Genomic DNA, 17,284 nt, shown 5'->3' on the forward strand with positions numbered 1-17,284 from the left:
TTTTCTGGTTTTTGCTCATCACTTTACACGAGACTTTTTCTTTTGTCTCGTCCCTAGCCACGAGACTTTTCTTTTTGTCTCGTCACTTGGCACGAGATAATTTTGGTTTTTGCTCCTGTGCAGTAGAAACAGAAATGTAGAAGAGAAGAGTAGAAGATTACACCCAGATATATCCTGGTTCAGCTGCTAAGTGCAGTGCAGCCTACATCCAGTCTCCATCACAAACATGATGAAATTTCACTATAATCAATCTGATTACAAACTGTAAAGTGCTAACCCAACTTACAAGGAGATTCCCACAGAATCATGAAACACAACATAGATGAACAAAGGAACTCTAAGACATCTATGGCTTTTTCTTTTAATTTTGCACTCTCTGCCTTTTTCCGCTCTATGGCTTTTTCATACAAACTTCACTGTTTGCCTTTTTCCATGAGACTCAAGACATGACAAAATTAAACATAATACATTGAAGGAGAAGAGAAAACTGTTAGCTCAGGTAGCTCTGAGAACACTGTGCCTTGCACTCTCAAATTTTCTCCTTGCTCCAAACAGTGGCTGTTCTCTCTTTTTAAAGAAGAGGGAAGCCTCCACACTTGAAGTCAACACCCAAACCAACTTCTTCCTCCTTCAACAAAACAGAACCGGTTCGGCCACATAGAGAGAGAAGAGATAACCATGCAAAACCCAACATGCAATTACCTCTAGTCCTTTCTTGATCATCACCCTTCATCAATCCGAGCTCTCCATCATTGGCTTGCTCTCCAAGATGGATTTCTGGCCCTTGATGCTTCATGATGATAATGACTTCATCTGCTTCAATCTCTGCCTCAACCATCACTTCGCCACTCTAGCTACTTCCTGTGGTGGTTGAGCAGAATCAAAGACAAGCCATGCTTCAAGAATCTCCCTTGCCGGCCGAATCTTCATCTTCCCTTTTTGAGCTTGAAGAGCTCAAGATTACTTCACCAAATCTAACCATATTTGGTGAATATCTCAGCCACAGCTCATTTTTATTTTAGTATATTTTCTTGCCATCATTAGCTTGATGGTCTTGATGCATGCAACTTCATTTCGGTAGCTCCATGTAGCTTCCATGGCTTCCTTTATTTTCTGGATATTGACCGAAAAAGAAGAAAGAGATGAGAGAGAATAAACAACTTGAAAGAAAAGTAATTCAAATGTAATAAACCAATTAGTCGGTAAAAGTTGCTTTTACTTCCCTAGCTTAGAGTGGCGTGTAGCACTATGGCCATCAATCAATTCAGCTGCAACTTTCTCTCTCATAGTTCCCATGCATTAAATGACAACGTAATGAATTTTGGAATCCATCTCATGGTGAAGTGCTTGGATCCGTTGAAAGCATTTTTGCTTTCTCTTCTTCTTGGTTTCGGACCAAGTTTGGAAACATTTACCAACAATAAGATTGAGCTTTGTAACATTGAGTTTTATTCTGACCCAATTAGTAACATTTGCTTTCCTGATGTATATTTTTCGGATCAAGCATAGAAAACTTTCATCAAAATTAAATATGGGCTTGGTTGCAATAACATTGAGCTTGACCCATTAATATAACAAATCAGCCACATAAAAGAAAACATGTAGCAAGGCTGATTATTTTGCACAATTGGGCTTAGACCAGAATTTCATTTTCGGCCTAACACAGAATCTGCACAACAAAATTATTAATTAAGCAAATATGAATTAAGATCAAATTAATAATTTTGTAATTCAATATTTCAATAATGTTTGTTCATCATCAAAATTAAATAGGAGTTTTCCAAACTCATCAATCTCCCCCTTGATGACAAACATTATTAAAATTGAAATAGAAAGAAATTTAAGGATTGAGTAAAGAATACTCCCTTTGAATTTGAATTTCTCCCCCTTGCTAAATGTCACATAGCTCCCCCTTGATGTATGCTTATTTTACCAAGGGAAGCACTAACCTGTAACATTTTAATCAAGCTTCACAAATAATGTTATTTAGCATATTATGTGATGCTAAATGCTTGATTTATGAGCAGTTTTAAATTGATAATCAAAAACTTATTTGATATCATAAACTGATTTACTGCTCAAACTTTTACACACACCAATCAACAACACACCAATCAACAAGAAAGTTTATTCAAATATTTTTCTGAACAAGACATCAGGGCATTATTATGGTAAGAAAAATGTTTGAGGCACATATGGTCAAAATATGGCAGTTTTTATGTTTTCCATAGTTTAAAGGAACTGCCAAAAAAATTAAGCATATTAACCAAGATGAAACTGAGTTTTAATCATGCATATATATTCATCATGGTTAATTATCAACTAGTCTTCAAAAGCATTGTCAAATCATTATTAAACAATATCAGCAAACACAATGCAGTTTCAATATTATCATCAAGCTATCATCAAGTACCAAATATAACAAGGGTGATCATGAATTTTCAACAGAAAATTTCATCCCCTGTTTTCTATTTTCTCCTCCCCTGTTTTTCATATTTCAATTTTCAGCTTTTCTCCCCCTTTTGTCATCAAAGGGGCATTATGTACCTGCAGCAAGAAAGCATTGGCAATATAACAAAATACTCATAAGATGCCAAATAAGTCAAAGTGTCAAGAAGCAGTGAGTATCAAGTCATGCTACTACAAAAGAAAGATTGAGCCTAATCATGCCAATATCAAATAACATAAAACAACAGTCATCAATCATCTGATAGATGAAAAGCAGAGTCCTCAGCGCCTTCTTCACTATTATCGCCCAGATCCTCCTTAAGAGTTGCTAACATCAGGCCGACCCTTTCTTTGCAATTTCTCCAAGCTTTCTCGCTCTCAGAGGCTTCCTTGCGAGCCTCTTTGTGAGATTGAATCATCATGTCTGCCATGTTTGAGAATTCACCCAAAATTTTTTTGATGGATTTGACTGTTTTGGAAGACTCTGGCTGAGTCTCATGGTCACTGTCTGATGCCACAGATTTGCCCCCTTTGGTTCCCTTAGTCGCTCCTCCTCCTCGGATTGAGGAAACTTTGTTCTCTACTGCCTCATTCAACAGATCAACTTTAAAGTATTCAAAAATTCTTGTTAAAAATATACCATAAGGCAGGTTAGCCTTTTTGGTGCTTCTAACAGAATCCCACATATGCCTGATCATAATATAGCCAAAAGATATAGGAGTAGAGGTAACCAAAGCAAATAATATGAGACAGTCAGAAAATGTTACTCGGTTATGTGAGCCGCTTTGGGGAGTCAAAATATGGGTGATGATTCGGTGAAGCAGAGAGTTGACTGGTCCTAGAGCCTTGTGGGTTGGAATCGTTCCATGCAAGCCAGAAAGATTCTCGTAGATGTGCTGAAGAACTGCTTTGTATGAAACGCCGACTTGTGTATCCCATTTGTCTACCATATACGCTCGCGGTCCTTCATCCTTGAAGCCCAGGGCCGCTCCAATGGTCTCAGAATCAAGGGCTATTTGAACCCTTTTAACTTTTGAAATCTAAAACTGAAAAGTTGTTGCCTTAAATCAAGGGATTAGATGGAGAGAAGGATTTTGATTTGACAATAACCACTTCCAAGAAGATTTGATGACACAAGAAGAAGATTCTTATTTGTAGAGAGATAACTACCATAACTGTTAAGGTGGGGTCAAGGAATTTTGGTGGGGCCCATAAAATTTGAACTCAGCATTGCCTCCCCCTTGATCATAGCTCCTCTATCAAGCTTGCATTTTTATCTCGTCCAAACCTACGAGACAAAACTGGACAGAGTTAAAAAATTTACAAATTTTCAATGAAACTTAAATCAAACATTCCCAAACTTTTTCTTAAGGTACAGAATCTGTCTTCACAGAGGGGTTTTGTAAAAATATAAGCAATTTGGTCTTCAGATTTTACAAATTGAATATCAATAGTACCATTTTGCACATGTTCCCTAATAAAATGATATTTTATCTCTATGTGCTTGGTTCTTGAGTGCAGAATAGGATTTTTTGAAATGTTTATAGCACTCATATTATCACAAAATAAAGGTATACCATTGATTTTTAATTTGTAATCTTCCAATTGTGTTTTTAACCAAATTAATTGTGAGCAACATGCAGATGCGAAAATATATTCAGCTTCGGCTGTGGATAGAGCCACTGTGGCTTGTTTCTTGCTTGACCACATGTTAAGTGAGCTTCCAAGGAAGCAACACATGCCGGAGGTGCTTCTTCTATCCACTCTATCTCCTGCATAATCTGCATCACAAAACCCTACTGCACAAAAGTCATCAGATTTAGGATACCATAACCCATAATCACAAGTTCCCTTAATGTATCTAATGATGCGTTTAACAGCCGTGAGATGGGATTCTTTTGGGTGAGATTGGAACCTTGAACATACACCCACACTTTGGACTATATCCGGTCTAGAGGAGGTAAGATACATGAGTGATCCTATCATTCCTCTATACCTTGTTTCATCCACATCTTGGCCATCATTATCCTTTTCAAGTTTTGTATTAGGATGTATCGGAGTACCCATTGATTTGGAATTTCTAGGCCAAACTTTTTGATAAGTTCTTTTGCATACTTTCCTTGGTAAATAAAAGTACCACTAGGAGTTTGTTTAATTTGGAGGCCAAGAAAGAAAGTAAGCTCTCCCATTAAACTCATTTCAAACTCACTAGTCATGAGTTTTCCAAACTCTTCACACAAGGAAATGTTGGCCGATCCAAATACAATGTCATCAACATAAACTTGAACAAGGAGTATATCATTATTAGATGCTTTAATAAATAAAGTAGTGTCGGTGGTACCCCTTTGAAATTGATTTTCCAACAAGAAGGCACTAAACCTTTCATACCAAGCTCTTGGAGCTTGTCTAAGACCATAAAGAGCCTTAGTTAGTTTGAAAACATGATTTGGAAACTCTTTATGTTCAAAACCAGGGGGTTGTGCCACATACACTTCTCTATCAATAAAGCCATTAAGGAAAGCACATTTAACATCCATTTGGAACATTTTGAAACCTTTATGGGCGGCATAGGCAAGAAGCAACCGAATTGCTTCCATTCTAGCTACCGGAGCAAAAGACTCATCAAAATCTATACCCTCTTCTTGATCATAACCTTGGGCCACTAATCTAGCCTTGTTACGAACAACTTGTCCATCCTCACCAAGTTTGTTTTTAAATACCCACTTAGTACCCGTTACCTTTTTACCATCCGGATAAGGTACTAATGTCCAAACCTCATTCTTGTCAAATTGAGCTAGCTCCTCTTGCATGGCCTTGACCCATGATGGATCTTCAAGAGCTTGTTTGACATTGTTGGGCTCCATTTGTGACAAGAAAGCAAAGTTGCTAGGTTTGGTTTGCCTTTTGGTGGAGGATCTTGTTGTTACACCATGAGAGGGATCACCAACGATGAAGTCATGAGGATAACCCCTCATAGACTTCCATTTTCTAGGCTTTCGGATAAGTGTAGAGCTTTGATGGACTTCTGGTGGTCTCACTGTTTCAGTTGCTTGTGCCTGCTCAGGAGACAAAATGGAAATGTCTCCTCCAAACTGACGAGACAAAACCGGGTTGACAGATTCTTCATTTTCCACAGATTTGGGATTTTCTTTATTTGTTCCAACCTCTTCACAATCTGAATCATTATCCTTCACAATACTGGGAATTAAGTTAGAATCACAAAAAGTAACATGTATGGATTCCTCTATTGTCCTATGCTCCTTGAGATAAACTCTATAGGCCTTACTTGTGGTGGAATATCCAACGAACATTCCTTCATAAGATTTTGGATCAAATTTTCCAAGGTTTTTCTTATTGTTGAGCATAAAACATTTGCATCCAAAAATATGAAAATACTTAAGATTTGGAGGGGTTCCTTTCCATAGCTCATAAGGTGTTTTCTTTAACCCTTTTCTAATGATTGTTCTATTCAAAATATAACATGCTGTGTTCACAGCTTCAGCCCATAAGAATTTAGGAATTTCACTCTCACATAACATAGCCCTAGTCATTTCTTGAAGGATTCTATTCCTTCTTTCAACCACCCCATTTTGTTGGGGGGTTCTAGGGCATGAAAAGTTATGAGAAATCCCTAAGTCATCACAGAATTTTTCAAAATCTTGATTTTCAAATTCTCTTCCATGATCACTTCTCAAATGGGCAATTTTCAAATCCTTTTCATTTTGAATTTTCTTACAAAGGGTGGAAAAAGCATGAAAGGCATCATTCTTATGAGCAAGGAAAAGTACCCAACCAAATCTAGAGTAATCATCTACCACCACAAGACCATAATGTTTACCTCCTAAACTTTGAGTTCTAGTAGGACCAAAAAGATCAATATGTAACATTTCCAATGGCCTTTTGGTTGAGATTCCATCTTTTGTTTTAAAAGAGGATTTTACTTGTTTGCCCAATTGACAAGCGTCACAAGTAAGATCCTTGTCAAACTTGATGTTTGGAATTCCTCTAACTAAATTTCTTTTGACTAGCTTAGAAATTTGATACATGCTAGCATGTCCCAACTTTCTATGCCAAAGCCATTTTTCAGATTCAAAAGACGTAAAGCATGTTACATTTTGTTCCTTTAAATCCTCAAGAGTTAATCCTTACACATTGTTGCATCTTTTAGCTTCAAGAAGAACATTCCCAGTTTTCTCACAAACAACTAAACAAACAAACTTCTTAAAAATAACTTCAAAACCCAAATCACATAGTTGACTAACACTAAGTAAATTATGTTTCAAGCCGTGTACAAGGAGAACATCATTTATACAAGATGAGAAATTTTTACCCACTTTCCCAACAGCCACAATTTTTTCTTTTGTATCATCACCGAAAGTGACAAGCCCTCCATCATATTCATCAAGCTTTATGAAGAAGGTTGTCTTTCCGGTCATATGCCTAGAGCATCTGCTGTCCATATACTACATATTTTCCTTCCTTTTGGATGCTAGGCACACCTGATCTATGTGATCTGCCATGAGACATGTTTGTGACTTGGTCTCGGTTTCTTCATCATTATCATCGGAGTCATTTTCCAAGTCTTCCCATGAGGCCATCAGTCCTTTCTTCTTTCCTCTTTTCGGCTTTTCCTCCTTCTTTAACTTGGGACAATCAGATTTGAAATGTCCCATTTCCTTGCAGTTGTAACAAGTTACTTTGCTAAGGCCTTTCTTCACTCTCCTTGAGCTGCTGCCTTTGCCTTTAAGCTTCATCATTTTCCTAAATTTTTTTGCAAACAACACAAATTCATGTTCAGAGGAGTTATCACTGGATTCTTCATCCAGAGGGTTAGTCATAGAAGAAAAAGCAATTCCTTTCTTTTTTGAATCTTTTTTCAAATAGGTGTTTTCAAAAGCAAGAAGATTTCCTCTCAAATCATCAACTGTCATGGAATCTCTCAGAAATAATTAAAGCTTTAGTTTCCCACTCTTTTGTGAGACATCTCAACACTCTTCTCACCAGCACAGATTCAGAGTGTGTGATTCCCAGAGCATCTAAGCCAACAATGATGGCATTGAACCGTTCGAACAGTTCATCAATGGACTCTCCTTCCTTCATTGCAAATATTTCATACTCTCTATTCAACATGTCTGTCCGAGTCTTCTTTACAATGGTGGTTGCTTCATGGGTGATTTGCAATTTGTCCCAGATTTCCTTTGCCGTTGTGCATCTTGATACCCGTTGGTACTCCTCGAAGCTGATAGCACAATTGAGTAGGTTTACTGCCTTGGCATTTAACTCCACCTTCTTCCTATCTTCCTCGGTCCAGCTTGCTTCAGGTTTGAGAGAAACAACTCCTTCGGCACTTGTAACAGTTGGATATTGAGGTCCTTCCAAGATAATTTTCCACAGTCTGTAATCCACTGCTTGCACAAATATCTTCATCCTCTCCTTCCAATAGGTATAATTTTTCCCATTGAAAAGAGGGGGGTCTATTGCTTGATTGACCTTCAGTCAGATTATAGGACACCACATTTGCGCCACTGTTTTCCGCCATAAGGATCTTTACACCAAGCTGCAAAGCTTGATCTCTTTGAGACCAAGCTCTGATACCAATTGATGGTTTCAGTGGCTAAGAGAAGGGGGGGTTGAATCTTAGCCCCCTTTTTCAATTGATAACCCTTGCTGAACTTAGAGGAGACTTTTCTGGTTTTTGCTCATCACTTTACACGAGACTTTTTCTTTTGTCTCGTCCCTAGCCACGAGACTTTTCTTTTTGTCTCGTCACTTGGCACGAGATAATTTTGGTTTTTGCTCCTGTGCAGTAGAAACAGAAATGTAGAAGAGAAGAGTAGAAGATTACACCCAGATATATCCTAGTTCAGCTGCTAAGTGCAGTGCAACCTACATCCAGTCTCCATCACAAACATGATGGAATTTCACTATAATCAATCTGATTACAAACTATAAAGTGCTAACCCAACTTACAAGGGGATTCCCACAGAATCATGAAACACAACATAGATGAACAAAGGAACTCTAAGACATCTATGGCTTTTTCTTTTAATTTTGCACTCTCTGCCTTTTTCTGCTCTATGGCTTTTTCATACAAACCTCACTGTTTGCCTTTTTCCATGAGACTCAAGACATGACAAAATTAAACAGAATACGTTGAAGGAGAAGAGAAAACTGTTAGCTCAGGTAGCTCTGAGAATACTGTGCCTTGCACTCTCAAATTTTCTCCTTGCTCCAAACAGTGGCTGTTCTCTCTTTTTAAAGAAGAGGGAAGCCTCCACACTTGAAGCCAACACCCAAACCAACTTCTTCCTCCTTCAACAAAACAGAACCGGTTCGGCCACATAGAGAGAGAAGAGATAACCATGCAAAACCCAACATGCAATTACCTCTAGTCCTTTCTTGATCATCACCCTTCATCAATCCGAGCTCTCCATCCTTGGCTTGCTCTCCAAGATGGATTTCTGGCCCTTGATGCTTCATGATGATAATGACTTCATCTGCTTCAATCTCTGCCTCAACCATCACTTCGCCACTCTAGCTACTTCCTGTGGTGGTTGAGCAGAATCAAAGACAAGCCATGCTTCAAGAATCTCCCTTGCTGGCCGAATCTTCATCTTCCCTTTTTGAGCTTGAAGAGCTCAAGATTACTTCACCAAATCTAACCATATTTGGTGAATATCTCAGCCACAGCTCATTTTTATTTTAGTATGTTTTCTTGCCATCATTAGCTTGATGGTCTTGATGCATGCAGCTTCATTTCGGTAGCTCCATGTAGCTTCCATGGCTTCCTTTATTTTCTGGATATTGACCGAAAAAGAAGAAAGAGATGAGAGAGAATAAACAACTTGAAAGAAAAGCAATTCAAATGTAATAAACCAATTAGTTGGTAAAAGTTGCTTTTACTTCCCTAGCTTAGAGTGGCGTGTAGCACTATAGCCATCAATCAATTCAGCTGTAACTTTCTCTCTCATAGTTCCCATGCATTAAATGACAATGTAATGAATTTTGGAATCCATCTCATGGTGAAGTGCTTGGATCCGTTGAAAGCATTTTTGCTTTCTCTTCTTCTTGGTTTCGGACCAAGTTTGGAAACATTCACCAACAATAAGATTGGGCTTTGTAACATTGAGTTTTATTCTGGCCTAATTAGTAACATTTGCTTTCCTGATGTATATTTTTCGGATCAAGCATAGAAAACTTTCATCAAAATTAAATATGGGCTTGGTTGCAATAACATTGAGCTTGGCCCATTAATATAACAAATCAGCCACATAAAAGAAAACATGTAGCAAGGATGATTATTTTGCACAATTGGGCTTAGACCAGAATTTCATTTTCGGCCCAACACAGATCTGCACAACAAAATTATTAATTAAGCAAATATGAATTAAGATCAAATTAATAATTTTGTAATTCAATATTTCAATAATGTTTGTTCATCATTAAAATTAAATAGGAGTTTTCCAAACTCATCAATATTAGAATATATTATATAGTATAATTAATTTACTCTCTCTGCGCATAGCATGGGTCTCATTCTGATATGATTCTAAATCAAATGGCATAAAGTATCACCAATGGATTCATATAAGCTGTCAATACTTTTATCAACAAATGTGAATGCACAAGTTGTAGGTATTCATGAAGTTCTTTTTCAGTTGAGAATGAGAAAAAGGGCTTCTCACTGCTTACACACATATTTCCTTCCAAGTTCCATCCATCCATGTAAAATCTGGATAACATCTTCACTCAATCACCATTTTTCACATAGCCTCTCGGATCAAATCCAGATCTTTCCACCCATATATTCTAGCCCTGATGAAGAGGAAAAAAAACAGGGAAAATGATTATGAATATTAAGAATTGTCATGTAATGTGAATTTGTGATATCAAAATCTAAATGAGGGTCTTTACCCCCAAGACCAAAAAAAAAAAAAAAAAAACACTAAATGAGAGTTTGAAGCTCTCACAATACCTTTATTTCCCATGAAATTTGAAGCCATAATCTATTGTTGGCGCTTTTCATTGTGAAAAAATCATGTCACCAATGTTTCATCACCAAGGACATAGTCTGCAATAACATTAGATGAATCTTCAATTGACATCAAATAACTTGCTCAACATAAATTCTAAAATGTTCTGTATTAATAAAATCTAAACCTTTAGGAGAATTCCCATTTGAAATCACATCTATTCTTAATATATAAAAGTAGATACATAAGCATGCACCACATTACTTTTGAGACATTTCTTTTCTCCTACTAATGCCATGTCAGCAATATTGCTTACTTGGCACAACTTTAGAATCAACCACTCAATTCTTGCCAAATCAACTATTATTTCCAAATCAGCAAAAAAATAAAATATACAAATAAAAAACTAAAAAATAGAATCCAATAACTTTGTAACCTCCAAATACATTGAATTCATATTCCTATATTTATTATATCTTACCGTTATAAACAATACAATAAATTTATAACCGCAACAATTAATTTATAAATTAAAAGTTTAAAAAATGAAAATTATATTTTATTATTATAATTATATTTATTATAATCATTTTAATTTTTGCCAATGAGTTATACCTCAAATAGCATAGTCTTCCATATTGGTCGCGAGTTCGAGTCTCTGTATCTTTGGTTAAAAAAAAATAATCATTTTAATTTTTAGAAGTAACACTAGGTACAAAGAACTATTATTGTAGTTTTTACTTATTATTAAAAATAAATTCTATTTTATTTTACCAATATAAATTTTGAAAAGAATATTTGAAAACTAAAAAAAAAAAAACAAATTTATTAAAAGAATATCAAAACGAAACCAAAAAATATGATATTAGACATACATTTTCATATTAGATACAAATAAAAAACTAAAAACTAGAATCCAATAAATTTGTAACTTCCAAATACATTAAATTCATATTCCTATATTTATTATATCTTACCGTTATAAATAATACAATAAATTTATAACCGCAACAATTAATTTATAAATTAAAAGTTTAAAAAATGAAAATTATATTTTATTATTATAATTATATTTATTATAATCATTTTAATTTTTGCCAATGAGTTATACCTCAAATAGCATAGTCTCCCATATTGGTCGCGAGTTCGAGTCTCTGTATCTTTGGTTAAAAAAAATAATTATTTTAATTTTTAGAAGTAACACTAGGTACAAAGAACTATTATTGTAGTTTTTACTTATTATTAAAAACAAATTCTATTTTATTTTACCAATATAAAATTTGAAAAGAATATTTGAAAACTAAAAAAAAAAAAACAAATTTATTAAAAGAGTATCAAAACGAAACCAAAAAATATGATATTAGACATACATTTTCATATTAGATACAAATAAAAAACTAAAAAATAGAATCCAATAAATTTGTAACTTCCAAATACATTAAATTCATATTCCTATATTTATTATATCTTACCGTTATAAACAATACAATAAATTTATAACTGCAACAATTAATTTATTAATTTTTATAAATAATTCACTAAAGGTAATAAACATCCATATTACAAATGTTATAATAATATTATTAATCATAATAATTTTACGTTATAAGTATTTAAATTTCATACCATTTAAACTACATATATAAGTCTCTTATCACTATTCCTTCACATAACATCAAATTTAGCACAAAAAAATTTATTTCCGAACTGCAATGAGAATCTGATGATCAGGTATGACAAAAAAAATCACAACATGCATCATACATTCATACTTACTCAAATACCATATACCTAATAATAACATAAATTGAATATTAGAATAGGAAAAGATCTTCACAATTTTAGCAACTATAAACGAAATTGATGACAAATTAGGATGGAACTATGTTAAATGTAAAAAGTATTAGAAGAAAGTATATAAAAAAAAAGAAACAACTACATTTGTGGCACATGTAATCAAACACTACAATATCCAACAATAAAGTAACTATATACTTTTCATAATCTCATCTATCAAATTATTAGTTGCTAGCCCAATACTTATTTTAGGTTCAAAATTCAATTAAAGGTTTTAGATCAAAGTGTTATAACAACTTTTGTACTATTTGATGGCGACGCAAAAAATTTATTGGGTACAACTGTTTTAACAGAAAAATAATCACATTGAAGCACCACCCCATCAAGAGATTAAGGAGAAAGAAAATCACACAAATTTAAGACACATCTTCGAAAGAAGAATATGCATACAAAGATGGAACCAAATAACACAATAGAAAGTGCATCAAACTCAACAATTCATAAAGAACATGTCTTCGCAAGAACCTACGACAAAAAGAAGAAAGCATCAACTCTAACAACTAACAAAATAAAAGAGGATGAGCGACACATAAGATGACTAAGTCCATCAACTAAAACAAATACAAAAATCAAACCACCAAATAAAAATGTCACTTTGTACAACTCCAACATCTAAATCTTTTGTACCACAAATTATTTAAAATAAAACACCTTTTAAATTTAGCTTCAATTTACACATATTTAATTTATTTCTACAAAATATAACAATTTTTAATATTTATTATATACTATCATTAATTTACCGTCCCGCGCATCGCGCGGGTCTCATTCTAGTTAGGAAATAAGGTAAGGCATGTAAATTGATGAAAGCAAGCTGAAGAAACAAAGTGTGAAAAAACAAAAACAAGGCATTGAATTTATGCAACTTGTGATTTTGCAAGGTTCTTATATTTCGGTTTGAAACTGGTAAATCTACAAGGTGTTTATAATTTTTTTGAGAATTTGAATTTGAATACTTTCTAAAGTCTCATAAGGATTCCACTGACAAACTGAAAGTAAAGTGCATACACACATGTACCTTGTATTGTAAGTAATATACAAGGTTTACAGAATGATGATTCCTAACGTTAAGAATGAAATATAGGTGACAAAAAATGATCCTCTACCTGTTTTAAGATGCTGAGTCATCATGAAATCTGAATCCATCAACTTCGATGTGGGGGATGTGGGAAATGGTTGACCAAATGTGGGGATCCTTCCTTTCTATGCCTTCAACCAACAACCGACACTCACTAATTCTGAGTTCTCTTAAAAGAGGCAGGCAGCCTTATTTTCTCTATCTTAGGGCAGCCTAAAATTGATAATTCTTGAAGGGATTGTGATTGTGACACGTCCCCAAGCGATGTCAAATTTTTAAGTCTTGTGATTTTCAGATTCTTGAGATTTGGGAACACTAGTAATGCAAAGGATGTAAGTGAATCACAGCTGTTGTCTATGTGCAGGTACTCAAGTGAGAAATATTGTTGGTGTTGCATTGGGAATTCTAAGTTCTTGCAATTCTTGATAGATAACCATCGCAATGAAGGGGGCAAAGAATTCCCTGAAAATGATATGACTGATGAGCAGTTTGAGATATATAACAAGCATCTCAAGTTGAGGAAATGGTGCAGCATCATCATCATCACATTCATATGACTCCCATTCCTCCCAACAAGGCATTGAAGAAAATGAGAGATATTTAAGGGATGGGAAGGGTGTCTCCTGATGATGATCAGTTCCATCACCTTTACAGAATTCACCACCAATCATCTTCACCATATCAAATCCTCCAAGCTCCAATTCCATGAGAGAGGGTAACTGTCCAAGTGAAGGAAGCACCCAACAATTCCTGCATCCGCACAGCTCCAATTTAGTCATGTTGTGGTACGAAGACTGCCCTACCCAATCTGGAAACATTGTACCCCAGTAACCAATGACTCTTAGCACTTTCAAGTTTTTGTGACGATGTAATTGGTCAAGTACATCTTTTTCAGTTTGGGAATCAACATCTTCACCTGATGACCACTCCAAACACAAAACACTGATGTATTTCTTATCAACCATCCTTGCCTCCCGTGCTTCACCATTGTTGATTACATTCTCTAGTTTCTTAACATGAAATGACCCATGAAGATTCAGAAGCTCTCCCAGTTCTCCAATCCTGTTCTCTTCATGCTTGCCCACGACGTAGCAACTTAAAAATTGCAAATCTTTTAATTTGCTCATCTTCTTTGGCATCTCTTCCAAATAAGTGCCGTAGATATCAAGATGACGCAAATTCACAAGATCTTGTATGTTGGAGGGAAGCTTTTTAAGTTTTTCACAGAATCTCAACTTCAACGTTTGTAAATTATACAAGTTACTCAATGACTTGGGCAATGTCATGACAGGTGTTTCAGAGAGATCTAAATAACGCAAATGAATCAACTCGCCAATTGAATCATGCAACAAGCGTTCCTCACCAGAAGAGAAATGAAATGACAAAACTCGTAAGCACTTCAATTGTTCTAGTAAGGGACAAGGACTGGTTATTCCCTTTGAAAATTTACCATGTCTATTCAAATTGATTTGCAACAATGTTCTTGCATGTTTTAACCTACCACATGCTTCCACGATCTTCAGAACCGAATCATCATCGTTGCGAGCACATGACAAATGACGAGTTTTGGTATCATGCTTGGCTGCATTCTTGAGTTCGAAAAAAGAACTTTCCTCCATAGAATGTGGCTAAATCATGCATAAGATCGTGCATCAGAAATAAATTCTCATCAGAGTTGGAATGTTGAAAAAATGATCTAGAAACCAAATCATCAAAATATTCATGACCAACTTCTTCTAAAATGTTTCCACTCTTTGGTTGTTGTAAGAGACCTTCTGCCATCCACAATAACGTCAGTTCATCTCTATCAAATTCATAGTCTTTCGGATATAAAGAACAATAAGTAAAACAACATTTCAAATATGAAGAAAGGTGGAAATAACTAATTCTCAATGCAGGGAGAAGTCCGCTTTCTTCCTCAGAATATTCCCAAATCTCACTATTCAAAACATCATTCCAGTCCTTTTCATTATCTTTCCCTCTTAATAACCCTCCAAGTGTTTGAGCTGCCAAAGGTAATCCTTTACATTTTTCTATAATTTTTCTACCAATTTTTTCTAAAGCTGAATGACCTCGGGATTCAGCAAGATCCCATGCACGACTTGCAAACACTGACCAACATTGTTCATCATCCAACAAACTCAAACTGTAAGCTTTGTTATATTTAGTTTTCACCATAAAAGCTACTGTATCAAGACGGGTTGTTACAAGAATCTTGCCATCCTCACTTCCACATTCAAAAGGAGATAGAAAACTTTCCCAAGCCTCACGATTACTGCTCCATACATCATCCAGAACAACCAAAAAATTCTTCCTGGCTAGCGCATTCTTCAAATGATTTTGAGTTGTATCTAAATCATTTGAGTAACAAGGACTGCAAGTTTTCTCTATCACAGCTTTTGTCACCATAAGAACATCAAATTCCTCCCCAACAGAAACCCATGCCTTGACATGAAACTTTTGCTGCACTCTGTCATCATTATAAACCAATTTAGCCAAAGCAGTTTTTCCTATCCCACCCATACCAACTATGGGAATCACAGACAGATCACCATCGTTAGCATCATCCAACAACAATTTCACTATGGTATCCCTCTCTTTGTCTCTGCCAACAGATATATCATATTTTTTAACTAGTGAGGTTGATGGAATCCTCCTAGACAGGTTATTGGCTGCAATCTTTTTTAGACCAATGATATCTTTGTGATTTGCAATATCTTGTAGTCTAGCAATGATTTCTTCAATCCTATTAACCATCTCCCTATCTTGCAAATTGAGAAAGCGAGATAGGAAGTTACCTGGATCCTTCTAGGTGGCAGCTTTGGTGACGAATTCATACAACAAGTCATCAGCATCATAGACAACATCTTGGAGATTTTCAAGCCACCTCTTGACAGAAGGGTCAGTGATCTGTTTCTTCTCAGCATCATTCAGCACAGCTTCAACCACATTCAGAATGGTCTCGAGCTTTTGAAGCAGCTTCCGGTCAACCTTCTTTCCTCGCATCATGTTGATGATCATAGGATCGGACCGAAGATTAAAAAGAACACTGATAAAAGAAGAGAGAAAAGCTCCTCCAACAAGTGAAGCAGCCATGTTCACTAGAGCAAGAAAGTAAGAAAGGGAAGGAACGGGAAGCAGTTTCTGTTTGCACTCCTAACTCAGAATTCTCTCACAAACACACAGAGTAAGGAAGTGGTAATAGTTCAGCGAAGAATGTTGACTTCATATGTCTTTTGCCTTTGACTTTCATCTTTCCATTTTTTAAATGCTCCCTACAACGGATCTTTAGCTGCAAAATGCTTAACAATATCCACTTGTACATTTATTTACTAACCCACCAACCATTCACGCTTCTCTATAACATAAAAAATTGTTCACCTTTCTCTTTTTAATATAGTGTGAATCCAATAGTATTTTATCACATATGCATGCATCTGCTACCTTTTTAAAAAATAATTTCAACATAAAACTGCCTTTAACATTATATTTTTGTTTATTTTACATACAATTAACTCAACTAATAATTTTATCTTTGCTAAACCGCAAGACAAAATACTGTGGGATTTTCACTAATCTGTCACTCGGACTAACATCCTAATACTCAAGGGAAAAGAAAAGAAAAAAGGAAAAGAGAGAGACAGAGAGAATACATCAGACACCAAACACTCATTTTGAATACTAACTCATTTTGCTGCCTTGTGTTTGATTGCTTTCCTTGTTTTAGTCTATGTATCACAGTAGTTTTGCTTTTGCACTCCTTGATCCAAATTTTCTTTTTGCTGAAACACAATACACATATTAAAACAGCTCTCAACAATTTAACTCAGCCCAAAGTAATTTGCTGAAACACCCACTAATTACAAGGGCATGGTAAATATTTCAGCATTTCTCAAGGGATGATCTTATTTTTAATTAACAAAAAATA

General features: G+C 35.3%; 1 protein-coding gene and 1 pseudogene across 1 annotated transcript in view; one reads left to right on the forward strand and one right to left on the reverse strand.

Moving 5' to 3' along the window:
• The window catches only part of LOC107626139 (ABC transporter C family member 4), a 151,145-nt gene that overhangs the window by 108,329 nt on the left and 25,532 nt on the right, over positions 1–17,284 (forward strand). The window lies entirely within an intron of this gene.
• On the reverse strand, positions 13,346–16,595 carry LOC107627947 (putative disease resistance RPP13-like protein 1; annotated as a pseudogene).

This window comes from Arachis ipaensis, chromosome B2, assembly GCF_059453495.1.
Source record: "Arachis ipaensis isolate K30076 ecotype BB chromosome B2, ASM5945349v1, whole genome shotgun sequence".
NCBI classification, from domain to species: domain Eukaryota; kingdom Viridiplantae; phylum Streptophyta; class Magnoliopsida; order Fabales; family Fabaceae; genus Arachis; species Arachis ipaensis.